Source organism: Lissotriton helveticus, chromosome 3_2, assembly GCF_964261635.1.
Source record: "Lissotriton helveticus chromosome 3_2, aLisHel1.1, whole genome shotgun sequence".
In the NCBI taxonomy this organism is placed as follows: domain Eukaryota; kingdom Metazoa; phylum Chordata; class Amphibia; order Caudata; family Salamandridae; genus Lissotriton; species Lissotriton helveticus.
Genome location: NC_136062.1, coordinates 216,149,545 through 216,165,499, shown reverse-complemented (window position 1 = coordinate 216,165,499; position 15,955 = coordinate 216,149,545). Strand labels below are relative to the sequence as shown.

The 15,955-nt window shown below is 45.2% G+C and overlaps 1 protein-coding gene across 2 annotated transcripts in view; it reads left to right on the top strand.

Moving 5' to 3' along the window:
- Positions 1 to 15,955, top strand: part of PEAK1 (pseudopodium enriched atypical kinase 1) — a 720,838-nt gene that overhangs the window by 538,290 nt on the left and 166,593 nt on the right. For both annotated transcript variants that reach the window (XM_078685075.1, XM_078685076.1), the window contains one exon: positions 11,803 to 11,975. The gene's annotated coding sequence lies outside the window, so the exon portion shown is untranslated. The remainder of the gene's footprint in view (positions 1 to 11,802; positions 11,976 to 15,955) is intronic.

Genomic DNA, 15,955 nt, shown 5'->3' with positions numbered 1-15,955 from the left:
CCCACGCCACACACCGGTATTCGCTATACTCTATACTCATTGGCAGGTGTGGACATATCGCCTTTTGATATAAGGGAATTTTTCACTGCATGACCGGGATAGGTGCAGTGCTTTCCCCCATACTCTCTACCAGGTATGGCCCTACAATCTGAACCATGTATTCAGTGTTTATAATCTCCTGCCATGGGCTGCTGCCCTGCACTTGGCCACTCCCTATGGCCACCCATGGGTAGTGCAGCGCTTCCACTTACCGGTATTAGCTTGTCTGCACCCCCTTACTACTTGTGACCCACCAGAGTGGTGGTCCAGCAGACACTGCCAGGGATGGCGCTCAATACTGCGCCTTAAACTACATTCAGTGGTATCTTCCATGGAAACCTGTCTTCTGCGCCCCCTTCTTTACCTGAAGTGGTAGACCTCCACCCCCATGCAGAGAGGACTCCTCTTCACATCCACCTCTTCAAGCAGTACCTCCCAATCACATGCCGCTGGGTGGCTCTTGTTTACCCCCCACACCCCGAGCCCACCTTCTTTGGCACCCTACAGTGCCTCGCCCGTAACAAGTACGTTTTCTGTACCACCCCCACCTCCAGTTTTCTTTGGCTGCTATGTGTTGAGTCCAGGGGTGCACTACCACGCCCCTTTGCTGTTGTGAGTGTGTTTTTCATAAAGTTATAATGGGTGGACATGGTTCTCGGGATCAAGAGTTTGACACATAAATGGCCAGGCAAGTGACAGCATCACCGACGGGCACACGCTGTGCACTCACAGCTTGAAGTCTTTCCTTGTTTTTCTTCATTAGATCTTTCAGGCTGATAATGCTAATTTCGATATCAGATACCAGATGACAACAAGCCACCAATTGTAATGTGAAAATGCATACTTGGTTTTAATGGGCGATACTGAAACAGATACACTCAATTGGTATTCGGGAAGCATGATATAGACCATCAATTTTCAGGCTTTTCCCCATTTTTTGTACTTTATCAAAATTAAGACGTGTTTTCTTGTTTATGCTAGTAGGCCGTCTGGGGAATTTACATAAGGCACTGGATTTTTAAGTGTGCAGTGGTATTTTACTTGCTTAGCGAATGCAGTGTGTCAATGTATTGATCCCGCCAATTGCTCTGACAAACATGCACACAATACACACAGCCACAGACACCCCCTCAAAAGTAATAATACACACATGTGAACACAGGCACCCAGCCGTAACCTCACAAACATACAGGTAAAAAACATTTGCGTTGACACTGCCAAAAACTCGTAGCTCACCATTGCCGAGACCGGTTGGCTTTGCCAATGCTTGTTTACAATGGAGTCCTGGGGTATACCTCTTAAGGAGTCTCTCATTGTTAGTAAGTAACATGTGTTTTTTAAACAGACTCTTCCATCCCTTTCATAGGAAACATGATATCTACATTTCTTGAAATCCCATTATTGCTTGAGGCCATAGTATTGGTTTTGTGTTTAGCCGCCCTTGAAATAACTTTCCTTCCGCACAAGTACAACTGTATAATTATACCTTGGCCTTGACTCCAGCATTAGAAGATATTCTTTTGTCTGAAAAATGATGAGATCTTTTTTAGTGTAAATACTACTTATTTCTTCAAGTATGTCATATTCTTTTAATTAGAAATTGATTGTGGGTTGCCTTGTCCGCTGGCTTTCAACCTAAATGCTTGCCACGTGATATGAGAAGCCAGTATAAAGTCTAATCCTTGCTCCACTTGAAAGGAATCCATTCTCAGTGCTATCTGCCCTGTTCCCCAGTCAGGGATATTTAAATGTGAAAGAAGAGGAGGAATATTGCAGATCCGTCCCAGAGGGCATACAGCCCTTGATTACATTTTAGGTCTGAGTTTTGACAACTCAGCTGTCAAACAGGCCTATTGTTAACAATATACATAGCGCGGGCTTTGAGCCTGCCCCTTACAGAGATTGGATTACTTTGGCCAGCCTTTTTCGACCTTAAGCTTGAACATTTGTCAATCTCTGCTCAGCCCTGTGGAGTAATCATCTCTCACCTAATGTGGTTGGCTGTTTGAATGTATCCTTTCACCTCCACCTGAGTGCCTGCATTGAGCCTGCAATAGCCATGTCTGCCCTCTCTGCTGGCTCCCTACTGTGTGTCTTGTGCTAATTTGCTAACGCTGCATGTGTTTCACATTAAGCCCAGAACTTTGGTTTGAAATCGAATTTGCCACTGCTTGTTTAAAGGTTGCGCATATTGCATGACGTGGAGGGATAGACAACATATTTCAGTGAGTGCAACAGGTGTGGCAGTGATGTTCCTCTGGTCATAGCAGACGCTCCCTCTATCTTTCTCTCCCTCTACGCGTAAAAGACTCCTCTGCTGATAATCATAGTTGATCAGTTACAAATAATGCTTACAGGTTCTAAACGTATTATATAGGTTTTTGGACCTTGAACTATAAATGTGCAACAGAATTGTGAAGTTCTGTTGGTTAAAAAACCACTACTACTGTTGTCCAGTACCCAGTTCCTGTGTGCAGCTGAGGGACTGGTATATTGTATTCCAGTTCTGTTGGTATAAACCTAAAAACGCATATTGTCATTTCTGGATTCTGTGATAATCTTATATAAATGGTTAAGTGGAATTGCCGCCTCCAACTGTTAGTGCAGTCATTACCTGTATCTCTTTTGCGGTGTGCTACGCCACAAGCTCCCTGATCTGCTTGTGGGTTCTTGTGTCACAGGCCCTTGATCCCGCCCTCTCACCCTGTTCCTCCATTTACTGCAGTGGCTGCTTCCTAATCTGAGGGTCTGCCTCCCCTTTAGTCCTTATTTGCCCATAGAGAGTAGGCACTGTCTTCCTCTTCTCCAGTCCTTGTATTAATCGAAGACTGGCGCTCCTTTGTTCGCAGCTTCTCTCTCTTCCTTTCAACCTGTGCTCCCATCCATCAGAGTCGACCCTCTGTTCTTCACAGCCTCTCTCTTCTCACCCCGTCTATCCTGCAGCCCTCTACTCTTTACAGCATCTCTCTTTCTGTCGTCCTCTGCCTTTATGCATCGGACTCTGGCCCTCTCTTTTGCATAGCTTTCATGCTCTCTGCTCTTTACAGCTTCTCTCTTCTCTCACCATGAGCTCCAATTCAGCAAGACTCTTGCCCCCTGATCTTCAGCCTATCCCTCCATTCAGCAAATGTATGCCTTCTGTTCTTCGCAGAGACCCTCTTCCTCCACCCAGTTCTTCCATTCATTAAAGTAGGAACCCCTGTTCTTCCTAGTTTTTCTCTTCCCACCCCTCTGTCATTCCATTCATTAGATTTTGCCCCCCTTTTCTTCACCGCTTCTTCCTTACCCTGCCCTTCCATTCATCACGCTCTGGCTTTCTGTACTTCACAGACTATCTTCTCTCCCCATCCTTCCATTCATCAGTCTTTGGACTTCTGCTGTTCCCTACTTCTCTCTCCCTCTCTGCTTCTATTTGTCTGATCCTGGCCGTTTGTTGTTCACAGCGTCTGTATTCCTCTTACCCTAGCCTTCCATCACCAAACTTACACCCTCTGTGCAGCTCCTTTCTTTTTCCCACCTTCTCCTCCCATTCAGACTTTGTTTCTGCTCTTTCTCCCAACCTTTCCTTTACTTTGTCAGATCATGTCCCCGGCCGCCTGTTCCTCTCTTCTTCTCTCTTCCGGTCACGGTGTCCTTCCATTCATCAGATTCTGGGCCTTACTTCTTCACAGCCGTCTTTTCTTTTCGCCCGCTCCTTCCATTAATCAGACTCTGTGCTTTTCAGAGTTTCTCTATTTTATTCACACTGCCCTTTCAGTCATCAAAGATACCATCTGTCTATTCATCAGAGTTCACACCCTGCTTCTTCTCTGTGTCCACCCAAAAGTCAAAGTTCCTGTCTCTTCCCACCTATAAGATCAGTCATCACAATCTCTGTCATCTCTCCTCGTCCATCCAAAGGACAGACTTTGTCTCCCCTCCATGACTCTTCATTCATCACTGCATCAAAGGGCGGGCTCTAAGCTCCATCTAACACAGGCCATACCTTCCTCATAGCTCCATCCCTACCCCGCTATCCATCGCAAGACGTGGCCCTGCTTCAGACTTTCATACTTCTTCCTTCAAGGGGTCAAAGCTTATGGCTCTGACAGTTCTTGCTTCCCACCACGACCTTTCATTTTGCCAGATTGTCTTCCTGTTCCACCTCCTCATCCTATATTCTCTCAGACTCAAAGATTGTGCCTGTTCCTACTTCTTGACACTCATTTTTAGGTTGAGCCTACCATACAGGACAAACTGTCTGATTGTGAAAGTCCTATAGTGAATTTACTGTGGGCTTAGAGCCTGCCCTTTGTTTACTATTGGTTGGCTTTATTTCCCCTCACTGATTGCTTTTTATTTGTTGCCTTGTGTTGGCTTGCCATGTCCTTCCATGTTTATCCCTCCCCTACAGCATACCCTCTTTACTTGTGTCCTTTCACCGCTTATTTTCAGAAAGAACATTTTTCTTTTTGGTTAAACACTCCATGAGAATGCATGTGTTTTCCAGCTGTTTTCCTTAAGTATTTATCTTCCTCTTCTCTGGTGTAATGTGCGTTGGGCTCTCTCACCCATGTGCTTCTCTCCCATCCCCCTCCATGTTGCACTCGCCCAGCATTGCTTTCTCACTCGTGTGCTTCTCCATAAAGTGCTGCTTTTCCACGCCTCCACTGCTCCCTGTTGCTGCACCAATCACCCTTTTTCTCCCCTTTACTATCCCTACCCGCCCTACACCCTTTGCTGGCCCTTCCCACTCTCCCTCTCCCATGGCTGCTTCTTCCCGCCCTCCCTCTCCCAATTGCTGCTGTCTCCCGACCACTCGCCATTGCTGCCTCCTCCCAGGATTCTGATCCCCATTGCTTCCTGCTTCCAGCCTCCTCCTTCCCCCCTGCTCCCCCCTCCAGCGGTCTTTCTTTAATTAATCTAGTTTTTATTTATTTATTTGCAAAGGCCAGGCAGCCAATTACTGTCCATTTTAAAAACGTTTTTGTGCTACTAATTTTTTTTAAGTGGTCTATTCCATATAAAAATGGCGCCCACATAATTTTGTAGGCCTGTCCTCCTTCTCGCCTTTCATTCTTCATAAGCTCAATGGTTCTGTCTGTCTGACCTTTTCAACCTTCTTTCTTCATGGCCTTAGACACTGCCTGTACCCCATTCTTACTATTAATTCTTCACAGGCAGAAGAGTTCTAAGTGCGAACACCCTCCACTCCTCACCTCTGCATCCTGCTTCTCCTAAATGACTTCTGTCTGTCTCTCTTGATTGTGTGCCTTTTTAGGTCGAGCCTTGGCAGCGCATGTGCTGATCTGGAAGCCGTGCTATATTGGTGCATGTACTTGAAGCTCCGCCTCACTCTCCGCCCATATTTGTCACTCGCTTGTGCCATTGTACTTCATAAATGTTGCCATCTGATTTGTTATTAGGCATGCTAGTCCCTCCTTAGTACCGTCTTGTTTTCATTTGTAACCTCCCATGAGTACTGGCCCTTTTACTTCGGCACACGGTACTTCTTCTTTAGTCTGTAAGCACTATTTTCTTTAATGAGTTTCTGTTACTGCAGGAGGGTCTCTCGTGTGCAGTTGTGACCCCTGGCTTAGTTTATTTAACTTGCAAATGGTGAGCTCTTCATGAGCCATGGGAGGCAGAAGGGGGCAACTCAGCGATGTCTTCACGCATTTGGAATGTAATCGGTTTCACATTCATGAGATTTTAAGCTATTGACCTTGTAAATGACAATGCCTTTCATTTATGTTTTAAAAACCAAAACATAAATAAAAGGCATAGTCATTTACAATGCCAATAGCTAAACCTTGTGTAAATGTGAGACATATTGCATTGCAGATGCTTCTTTTAGATCTGACTTTACAGAGCAGTTGTCATGTAAAATTATGTTATCAACAGAAAGTAGTTTTCAGAGGTAGTACAGATAGAGGGTCTTAGGCTCTGCCCACATCTTGGTTAACTTAAGTACTGCATTTGATTGGGCAGAAGTTATATGCTTCCAATGAAAAAGAGTTCTTCTATTGCACGTTTTAACTTGTGTCGAAGCTCATACTCAATACAGATGGACTAAGTTGGTTACAAAAGCAAGCCAGTTATCACAGCTGTAGGCTTGATCTGTTTATTATGGAAATTATCTATTATGAAGAGCATATGTAAAAGTCAAAAGGCATTTCAGGGTAGATTGTTTTTATTCTGTATTAAAACTGGCAGAGAGGTATTTTGTTACAAGGAATCTCACAGATTACTATAATAGGTAATGGTTTTGGTGTTGGTTACCCCTTCTTACAAACTGTGAGACTAGGAGATTTGCACGGTCATATTCCTTGTTAGGCTATTTTAGGAAAGATAATATTTGGCTTTAGTAGCTATCATTTTGTGTACACTAGCTTTATGACCATGTGTGCCTGATTGTTGCCTTGTGGGAAATCAATACAGTGGGCCTTGAATGGTTATGATGGCGCCATTAATAAAGGCTACAGCTCTGATTGGATCACTCTGGAAGGGTTTATCTGATGCTATGTCTAACATGGTTATTGCGAAAAGTTAGGGCAACGATAATAGGCCTAGCTTATTTATGGTGAAAGTATTTGATAAAGTCAGGATGTAGGCAGGTATTATATTACATGAAGGCTTAAACATTACTGTCATAAACAAGCATTTTGGTGTTCAGCCCTTCCAACAAAACCTGGGAGGAGAAGATTTTAAATGTGACAATCATTGATAGGCTCTTTAGAGAGATGTTGTATATTGTTTTGACTACTGTAAGTTTGTTCATAATTGTGATTGTATAACCTTATGCATGATGATTGCCATGTTATGCTCGGTGCAGTAGACCAGTGTTGGTTTGTGTTGTCACACCAGCAGTAAAGGCTGTATGCCTTATTTTTCCATTGGGAAAAGTTATGTCAGATTCTAGAAGTTTGATCTGTTTAATAATCAAGAGAATGACAGCCAGTAGCCATGACTTACTTATTGTGAAAAGCATTTGCTAAAGGCAACAGGCTTTTAAGGGTGGATAGTTTGGTACTTGGACTCTCACAGATTACCATAGTAGCCAAGGGTTTTGATGTTGGTGACCCACTTGATTAAATTGGGGGAAAAGGTGATTTGCATTATGGTAATCTTTATTAGGCCCTTTTAGATGGGACTTTATATTTTATAACATCATTTTTTGTATGTATTTGTAATTTTATTACGGTATACCAGATAAATGCCTATTGGGAAAGTAGATGCTCAAAAGCAGTATGTGTTGTGTATGATGACTAGCTGATGTTAAAATGTATAAACCTGATTGAAATGAAATGAAATGAAAAATAGGATTTATAAAGCGCACGTACACCTACGGTTTCTTGGCGCTGGGGTGGGAAGGCTAGCCAGTACAGATGGAGTGGGCTAGTCGTAGGCTAATGAAAAGAGCCAGGTTTTTAGAGGTTTTCTAAACTGAACATAGGATGGGAGGAGGCGGAGTGCAGGGGGGAGGGAATTCCAAAAAAGAGGAGCCTGAGTGGAAAATCGCAAACCACTGTGTTTTTAGGCTTGATTGGTTCGTTGTGAAATGTTATTTCATATGCCATAGGTCTGATCTGTTTGTGATGAAAAGTTCAGACAAAAGCAGATGGTCTGATTATTTATTATGAAACAAATATAATAAAGCTACTAGGCTTTTACGGATCAATTGTTATTGCACAGTAGTAAAGCCTGTAGACATATATTTGGTAAGATTAAATCTCATATTACCGTTGAGGCAAGTATGTTGGTGTTGATCATCCCCTTTGACAAACCTAGCTTTACCATATTTGTACTTTGTCATTTTTACACATGCTAACACTGTCTAGGGGCAATGGTTTCACCTCACCAATACCAGTTTCCCACCCAAATTCAGAAAAAAAGTAACTGAAAGGTGACCAGTCATCCTTCACTGCAAAGAAACACATGTTGCTGCATTCCTAGTAACTTTTGACCCATTTGAGCTAGAAACTAATTTTTGCTAAAATCTTACAAATTCTGCAACAGATGATGGATTGTGTGGCAAATCCTAATTATGCAGAAAATGCTCCTGCTGTGGAATCATATAAATTAGTGGCCCCCTAAGTATATTTATATATTCATGTATTTTAAATGACATGTTTTTGATTACAAGTTCCTTACAGGCAACTGAGCTTGTCAGGCCTTCCTAAGAGATTCTAGCAACAATTATTACAATAGTAAGTACTATAACAAAATATGCTTCATGCTGTATAATTTGCCATCTCGTGGTGCACAATTTAGTCAAACGTGTTGTATAATTTGTTCCTCCGCTGCCGCGTAAATGGATTTTGTGTGGGCCCTCTTCTGCCACTGGTCTGCATGAGTGTAATTTACACTCAGCTTCCATTCATGACGGCATTTACATTAGGGTATTGGGTCAGCTCACTTTAGCCATGGGCTCTCTCTGGCCGAGATGACATCATTGTCTGATTGCATGTGGATATCTGCCTGAAAATGAGCCTGTTTCTGTGCCTGGGCTGGAGAACCAATCTTTTAGCTTTCCATTGTTTCCTTTCATACGTTCCCTTTCATTTGTTTCTTTCTACTCTTTTTATTTTCATTTTGTAGAGCATACTGATCTCCAGGCAGTACTAATTGTCGCTTGCTTGCCACTCATTTTGTTTACAGTACACCACATCCCTCATGGTAACTCCTCCGTCCATCCTAGAATGGTATTATCCATAATGTATCACTTACTTACCATTCGAAATTACCAAAACATTGGCTCTAGGGGCAACAGCTGCGATGAAACTTTAAAACAGTGATACTCTGGGTGCATTAACATTGCGAGACACGCACCTTCTGCTTTATTGAATTGAATTGCACAGGTCAGGTGTGGGAGGGATGGAGCGTTATCATCTAGGTTCCCAGTTCTTAGAGGGGTAAGACAGGGTTGCGTTTTGGCGGCAACCCTGTTTTGCCTCTTTGTTAACAGTGTCATATCTCATCTTGACAATGTTAGGGACAATGACGGAGGGTACAGGCTATCATGTTCGCCGACAATACCCTCCTGCTTTCCAAATCCCCGATGGGGATTCAGCGGATTTTAGATGGATTTGGTCTTTTCTGTAGACAACATGGTCTTGAGATCAATACAGAAAAGACCAAATTCATGATATTTAATCCCTCCCCCAAAACTAGACCTAACCCATCCTTGGGCCCAGCAAGACTGGAAAGGGTAAAAACCTTTCAGTATTTGGGTGTAACCCTACATGAGAACCTTTCTTGGGATCCCCAAAAGCAAGATCCCGGCTAAAGCTGTCTGAACTGTCGGGTGCAATTTTGAAGGTCGCTAACACTTCAACTTTTAAACCCATTAGCCCGGCATTAGCAATGTATAAAACCCAAGCTAAAGCGGCCGCTTTATATGGAAGTGAGCTATGGGGGTATAAAGCAGGGACAGAACTTTTGAGTGTAGAAAATATTTTTCTTAGACGTCTCCTAGCCCTCCCCCGTGGCACACCCCTGCTCCCCTTGAGATTAGACGTGGGTCTCCCCTCCATAGTGGATGATCTGGAATTAAAGCCTTTAAGATTCTGGCACAGGCTTTGGACCACAAGCGAGCTTGCTCACTATAGGCAAGATCTCATTCATGTAATGAACCTGAACAAGCTTGACAGAATTCCTTGGTTGGTCTTCATTAAGAAAGAACTGTGACTCCCAGAGTTATGGGAGGTTCCTGAACGGGGCTGCCAAAGGGTTTCCCGTAAAAGACTGGTGGAAATATACAAGGAAAAAAGTTTATTCTCTTTGGTAACTGCACCGAATAATGGCATTTTAACAGACCGATTTCTGGATTCCAAAAATTCTTACCAATTTGAAGGTTTTATGGACATCATTTTCCCCATTTTAGCACGAAAATTGTTCATCCAATGGAGATTAGGCACTCTGTCCATTAAAACTTTTACCTGCAAATGGATTAAGAGGGATGATAAAACCTGTCCAGGGTGCAACAATCATGATGAGGAGGAAATTCATGTTCTGTTCTTTTGCCCAGCCTACAATAGACCAAGGAAATATTGGCTTGCGCCACTATGTAGGAACTTGGGCATAAGGAGCCATCTGCACTCTTACAGAATATTGAAAACTTGTACTCTGCCCCACATAGTCTTTGCAGTTGCCAAATACATAATGGCTATGTGGCAGATAAGGAATAAACTATTAAAAGACTGACATTGATATGAACTCTAATGCTACCCCCCTCTATGAATTGATTCCCAAGGAAATTATTTTTTATGATATGTGTTTAATGTTTTTTAATGTTGAATGTTTTTATTGTATCTTTTATTGTCTAAAAGACCGAAATAAAGATTTTTTGGATTGGATTGGATTGGAATTGAATTTGTTATTGCAAGCATATGCTCCGTAAATTTAGGCGGCAGCATTTTTTATGTTTATTCTTTTAATCTATTTTGAGTATTGCTGTTGGGTGTGCGTGGGTGCGTTACTGTGGTTATATAAATAGGTGAATGCAAGTAAGAGAGAAGGAATGGATGCAAGGTTGAGTGACAGTGCATGTATCCTAGATTATTGAGTGCCTGAGAGGTACTTTCATTTACAAGCCGCACCTGTTGGCATTGCCAGGGCATGTTGCTGCACGTGCAGAACAGTAGACGCCCGGTCGCCGTGTCCACGTGGCCCGGGAGGCGCCGGAGGTGTGTCACGGTAGTGACTGGGACAGCCGGTGCAGTCGCACCAGTGAGTGGGCGGGCCCCGTGGGATGAGGTGTTTGTACACATGGCCAGCCAATGCGCGGACCCGCCTTCAGGGCGCGGGGTGGAAGTTAGAACAACTGCACAGGCGCTATTTCTGTGCACAGTGGTCACCGGATACCGCTCTATCTATAGACCTAGAGGTATGCAGCCCCTTGCATAGTCCGTCCGCCCCCGCGCGGGGTCAATGTGCCCTCCGCCCCCTAGCATTCTTCTTTACTCATCTGTGTTCAGTCCCTTCGCCCTTCTGTTTCCTCTCCCCTCCTTTCCTTACCCCCAGCCTCCTGTGTCTACCACGCCTCACGCGTGCCCCTCCTCCTCTTCAGTTTCCTTTTGTTTCCATTGTTTCTCCCTCTCTTGTTTCTCTTCACCTGCCATGTCCTGTTTTGTCTCTGACGTAAATGATCATTAGCTTCCCTTTGTTTCCCTTCGTCATCTCATGTCTCTCCACTCCTCTCATATCCCCTTAGTTTTCTTTCCTGTCATCAATAGCCTCCTCGTTTCCACTCTCCAGCGCCTCCTCCTTTCTCTCCCTGCCTCTTGCTGCTCTCTCACCACTTCTTTCCTTTTCTCTTTTTATCTTCTCCTTTTCTCTTCTTTCTCTTCTCCTTTTCTCTTCTTTCTCTTCTCCTTTTCTCTTCTTTCTCTTCTTGTTTCCCTTCTATTTACTCATCCGCTTTACTCTTGTATCCCCAGCTTTCTGGGCGCTCTTTGGTAGTTTCGATTTCCTCCTCCGCGCTCTTCCTCTGTTTATCCTTTCCTCTCCCCCCTGTTTTCCTCCCCGTTCTCCTTCTTTTCCCTGTCCTCGGCTCTCCGTTTATCCCACTCCTCTCACTTCCTCCCCAGCCGCGTCCCTCGAGTCGTGCCCTCTTTCCCATTCTTCTCCCTCCTCGGCTCTCGCCTGTGGGCTGCCCTCCTCTGGGGGGGCTGGTTCGGGGGCGGAGCTCCGGGGGCGACGGGGCGGCCCCTCTCGTGTTAAACTTGTGCTCTGCCTGCAGAGTTCACATTCCTCTGCTTTTTTTCACCCTTCTTGTCACAGACAACGCTGCGCCCGGAGAAGGACGCCTCTGCCTGGCCCGTCAGGAGTTTGTGGAGACTGCTCGAAACGGGGTTTAAGGGACGCTTGGGACCCCCTCGTCTGCGGATCCGACGGGCCTGTCTGCGGCCGCCCCCGCCCGTGAGATGAAGGAACGGCTGCTGCGGACGTGAACGGTAAGTGGGTGACCACCACCACCACCATCGCGCGTCAGACTCAGCCCTCCACCAGAGTAAACATGTGATGTTGGGGGGACGTGCTGTGTTCACTGGGCCGGCTGCGGGGGAGGGGTGCTGCCACTTCCCAGACACTGCTCCCGGGATGTCCCGGACAATGCTGGCGCTCTCGGACATGGCTTGCCTGGGGTGATGACTTCCCTTGTAAACTCCTGGCTCGGGAGGGGGGAGTTGGGCTCGCAAGACAGTTCTACCGCTCTCTGAAAATGCTGCGTATTTCACTTGGAGAGCGCGAGGTGTGTTTATTATTTCACTTGGAGAGCACAGGGTGGGTTTTAGTTCCCACGGTCTCTGAAGTTGAATCTAGGCGCTGCGGCTCTTCCATTCTGCAGGGTTGTATAGCGTGCCTTCACTGTTCCTTCTGGGGGAGTATCTCTCTCTATCCTTACATATGCCCCCCCATCATCTCAGATATCACCCCTCCCGTTGTCAGACACTGATTGTTCCAAAGTCTAGGGATCCCAATTTACACATTTGTCTTCACATGTACTGACTAATTTGTGCCCCCCTCCTCCCCCTCTCACTTCTAAAGGGAGGACTGCCCCCTCTTCCCCTGCAGTGGACGCCTCTGGCCGGTGACCCGGTCACGCCCACTTCCTAATCTGCCACAAGGCTTTCTCCCACTGAAGCGTGTGACACCCACCCCCACTCTCATATGTTCCAAGTCTTCACCCCCCCCTCCCTCCAAAACAGCAACAGGACCGCTGTTCGCAGAGTCTCAAATATCTATGCAGAAGGTGGTCGACACCTCGTCCCCTCCAAGGTGACCCGGTGGGGTCTCCGGCCCCAGCCTTATAAAGGGCTCGGGGTCTCCTTCAGTGTAGGTACCACGATACCCCTGGAGGGTAGCGTAGGATGCCGGGATACCCAGAGAATGTAACCAGTGAGGCTCCCTACCAAGGGGGTGTGACCTTAGACGTCTGTCCTCACAGTTGACAGTGCCTAGAGGCCTGTCTATGAAGTGAATGTAACTAGCGCCTGCTTACAAAGGGAATGTAAGCCTAGATGGCTGCCTGCCAAAGCATTGTTACTGTAGGATCCTGGATGCACTGAAAGCACTGTCCCAGATGTCTTAATACAAGGGAATTGTCAGTGAAATGCAACCATACATGTGAACACACTGGAATTACTAGATGATGTAATCTCCGCAGACAGGAAATGTAGGTGTGTAAATGTCCCTGTAGTATGTGGCTGTATTTATCCGGATACGCTTGCAGTGTGACTGCCGATGTCAAGGTTGCAAGGAAGCCTAACCGCATAATTCTAGATTCTTTGGGAGTGTGGGATTGTCATTAAAGACTGTTAGACACCCAGGGAGTGTAGTTGCAGATGCCGCTTAAGCAGCTATTGTACATTTTCGGCGACCCATGGTCAGCTGTTAGCGCAGTGGTTTGGGGAATGTGCAGTGCTGCTGTGGTATTCAGTAGATGTGCACGTGCTTGTGTTTAGTAGCCACTTTGTTATTGACATGTCTGCCAGCCTGTTCTCCTCGTCTCACTGCCTAACCCTTCTTGTGGTTTTCACAGCCTACCTGAACCATCAACCTGTTTTATGTATTTCTTTCGGAGCTGTTGCTGACAATTACATGCGTTTAACAAAAACACAACGGGTTGACCTGCAGGAATTTGCAATATTCTCCTTGCCCAGCCAGGCCTACTCCAATATATAGAATAGCTCTTGATGCACTTTTTTAAAGGGTGCTACACCACGAGGCCGTAACAGTCAAGTTCTGCCCTCCAGCCCCTCCCCCCTTTCCCCACACACACCTTTCCAATCACTCCTTTACTAGACCTTTGGCTTTGCCATTGTCCCGCCCTCTGCCGAATGGCTAGACTCACACTATACACATGCCACATAAATGGTGGTTCCTCACATTTGAGATTTCAAGAATGAACTAGAGGCAATGGGTTGAAAGACAGATAGTACTTCCCCAGTCTACACAGTACTTTTTTTTCTTTCAAGAGTTTTCCCTGAAAGTTGTTTAAAGCACCTTAAGGAAGTCGTCTTTGTGTATCTGTGGCCGTTGGAGTGAGCTATAGGACTTTATAGTGAGTTTGAAACAAATCCTCAAGTTATATAGGACACAAAGGGCATGTACACGCCAGACACCGCCATGCAAATTTGAGACACAGCATGCAGCAAGGCCCAGATTTTTAGAGTTATGCGCCTACAGGGACACACCAACGTCTATCATGACAGTTTTAGCACTCTGGCGGAAAGTTTGGAGGGTTAGAAATGGTAGTTCTCGTGCAAGAACACAGCCTGTTATCAAATACACTGCAGCATCATATAGGCAGGCAACAGGTTTAAAGATGGTGAGGCTCACACAGACACAAACCGATGCAGGAAGTTAAGGAGTTAAAAGATGGCAGCGTGGCTATGACGCAAGGACACAGGCCCCTTAACAGATCTGTTGAACCAGTAGGCAGGAAGCCCTGCAGTTTTAAGTGGAAGCTCTTACACAAGGATACACACCTTTGCCAGGTTTCTAACAGCATCATACAGGAAGTTCTGCTGTTTAAAAGTGTCCCTACTCATGCAAGTTTATACACCAATTTCAGGTCGGTTGCAGAGTCATACAGGAGTGTTTGGGGCTTAACAATGGCTGTTGTCATAAAAGATTATACACCTGTCAGGTGTGTTTGTAGAAACTTCCTTGGTTTAAGGATGTCCGCTTACGTACAGGGTCACAAACTTTATCAGATCTGGGATAGCATCATATAGGAAGGCCTGGGAATCAAATATTGCTACCCAGGGACATAAAGAGGTGTCAGATCCATTACATAATAGTTAATTCTCTGTTGCAGGGGCTCGCAGCAGAAAATGTAAAGGTTCATTTGCTAACTCCCAGTACCGGAAGTATGTACTCTTTAAACAAATCAACGTTAAATTCTCATGTCTTTGACACAACTATTGTAAGAACAAAATACAACGTAAAATCAAGTCTTATAGAGTATTGAGAGCACTAAGTCATGCTTAGTTAAATGTTTAATATTTGAAGTTGATGTGTCCAAAGTGTTGCACTGCAGAAAAGCAGATATGTCTTCTGCCTTTCATATGAATATTTGCAAGTTGCACATGTGTGCAAACGTAGTGGACTGGCTGGTAATTTGTACATACTGGCACTTCCTAGTGGGCTCCAAATTGCGATCTTTTTTGGGGCTGGAGTATCGAGATCCAGCCCTGAGACCGCCAGAGGCCCTATTCTTGCCGCGTTCCTTACCAATGTCCACACCCTACAGAGTGCTCAGCTTACTTTACAGACTTAAACTTGCACCCATGACAGGTAGCCAGTTTTCAGGACTGTACTGCCTGGAAAATTGTCCTAGTTAATCATCATCAGTGATACAAATGATTGCCTTCTTTTCACAGAGTTTTTTTTGTATCTGTCACATGGTTTATTTAAGATTGTATGTTTTTCTTATTTATGCCTACTACCCTTCCTGGGGGTATAGTCCATCAGTCAGTACACATTCCTGTTGATCCACTTTCTCTTTGAGTGGAAGGTTGCTGTGATAATTCTGGGACAGTGGCTTCCCTTCCAGTCAGTGCTCTGTTGTCCTGTTGACTGCAGGTGTTCGCTTCGGTGCTACTTCCTAAGGATGTGGGGCGTTCTCTTTCTTGTGTCCAGAATACAGAAGCATTCCTCCTGGAGCCAGTCTTTTTTGACCGAACTGTATCAATCTGGTTTCACTGATGCCAAGCAGGGCAAAGTCGTATCTTTTCATCTCTGCTGCCCTTGGGCTGTCTTACCTGTCTCCTACATGGGCCTCATGTTTCATGTCCCGATGCAGATGGTCTTGGTTGAAAGCAGGTGGGTCAACTTTGTGGATGCCAGGGATCTCTAGCTTTTACCACTTGGCGTCATCTCTCTCCCTGCAGGAGATTCTGCTATACTCAAAGGCCAGAATGTCTCTTGG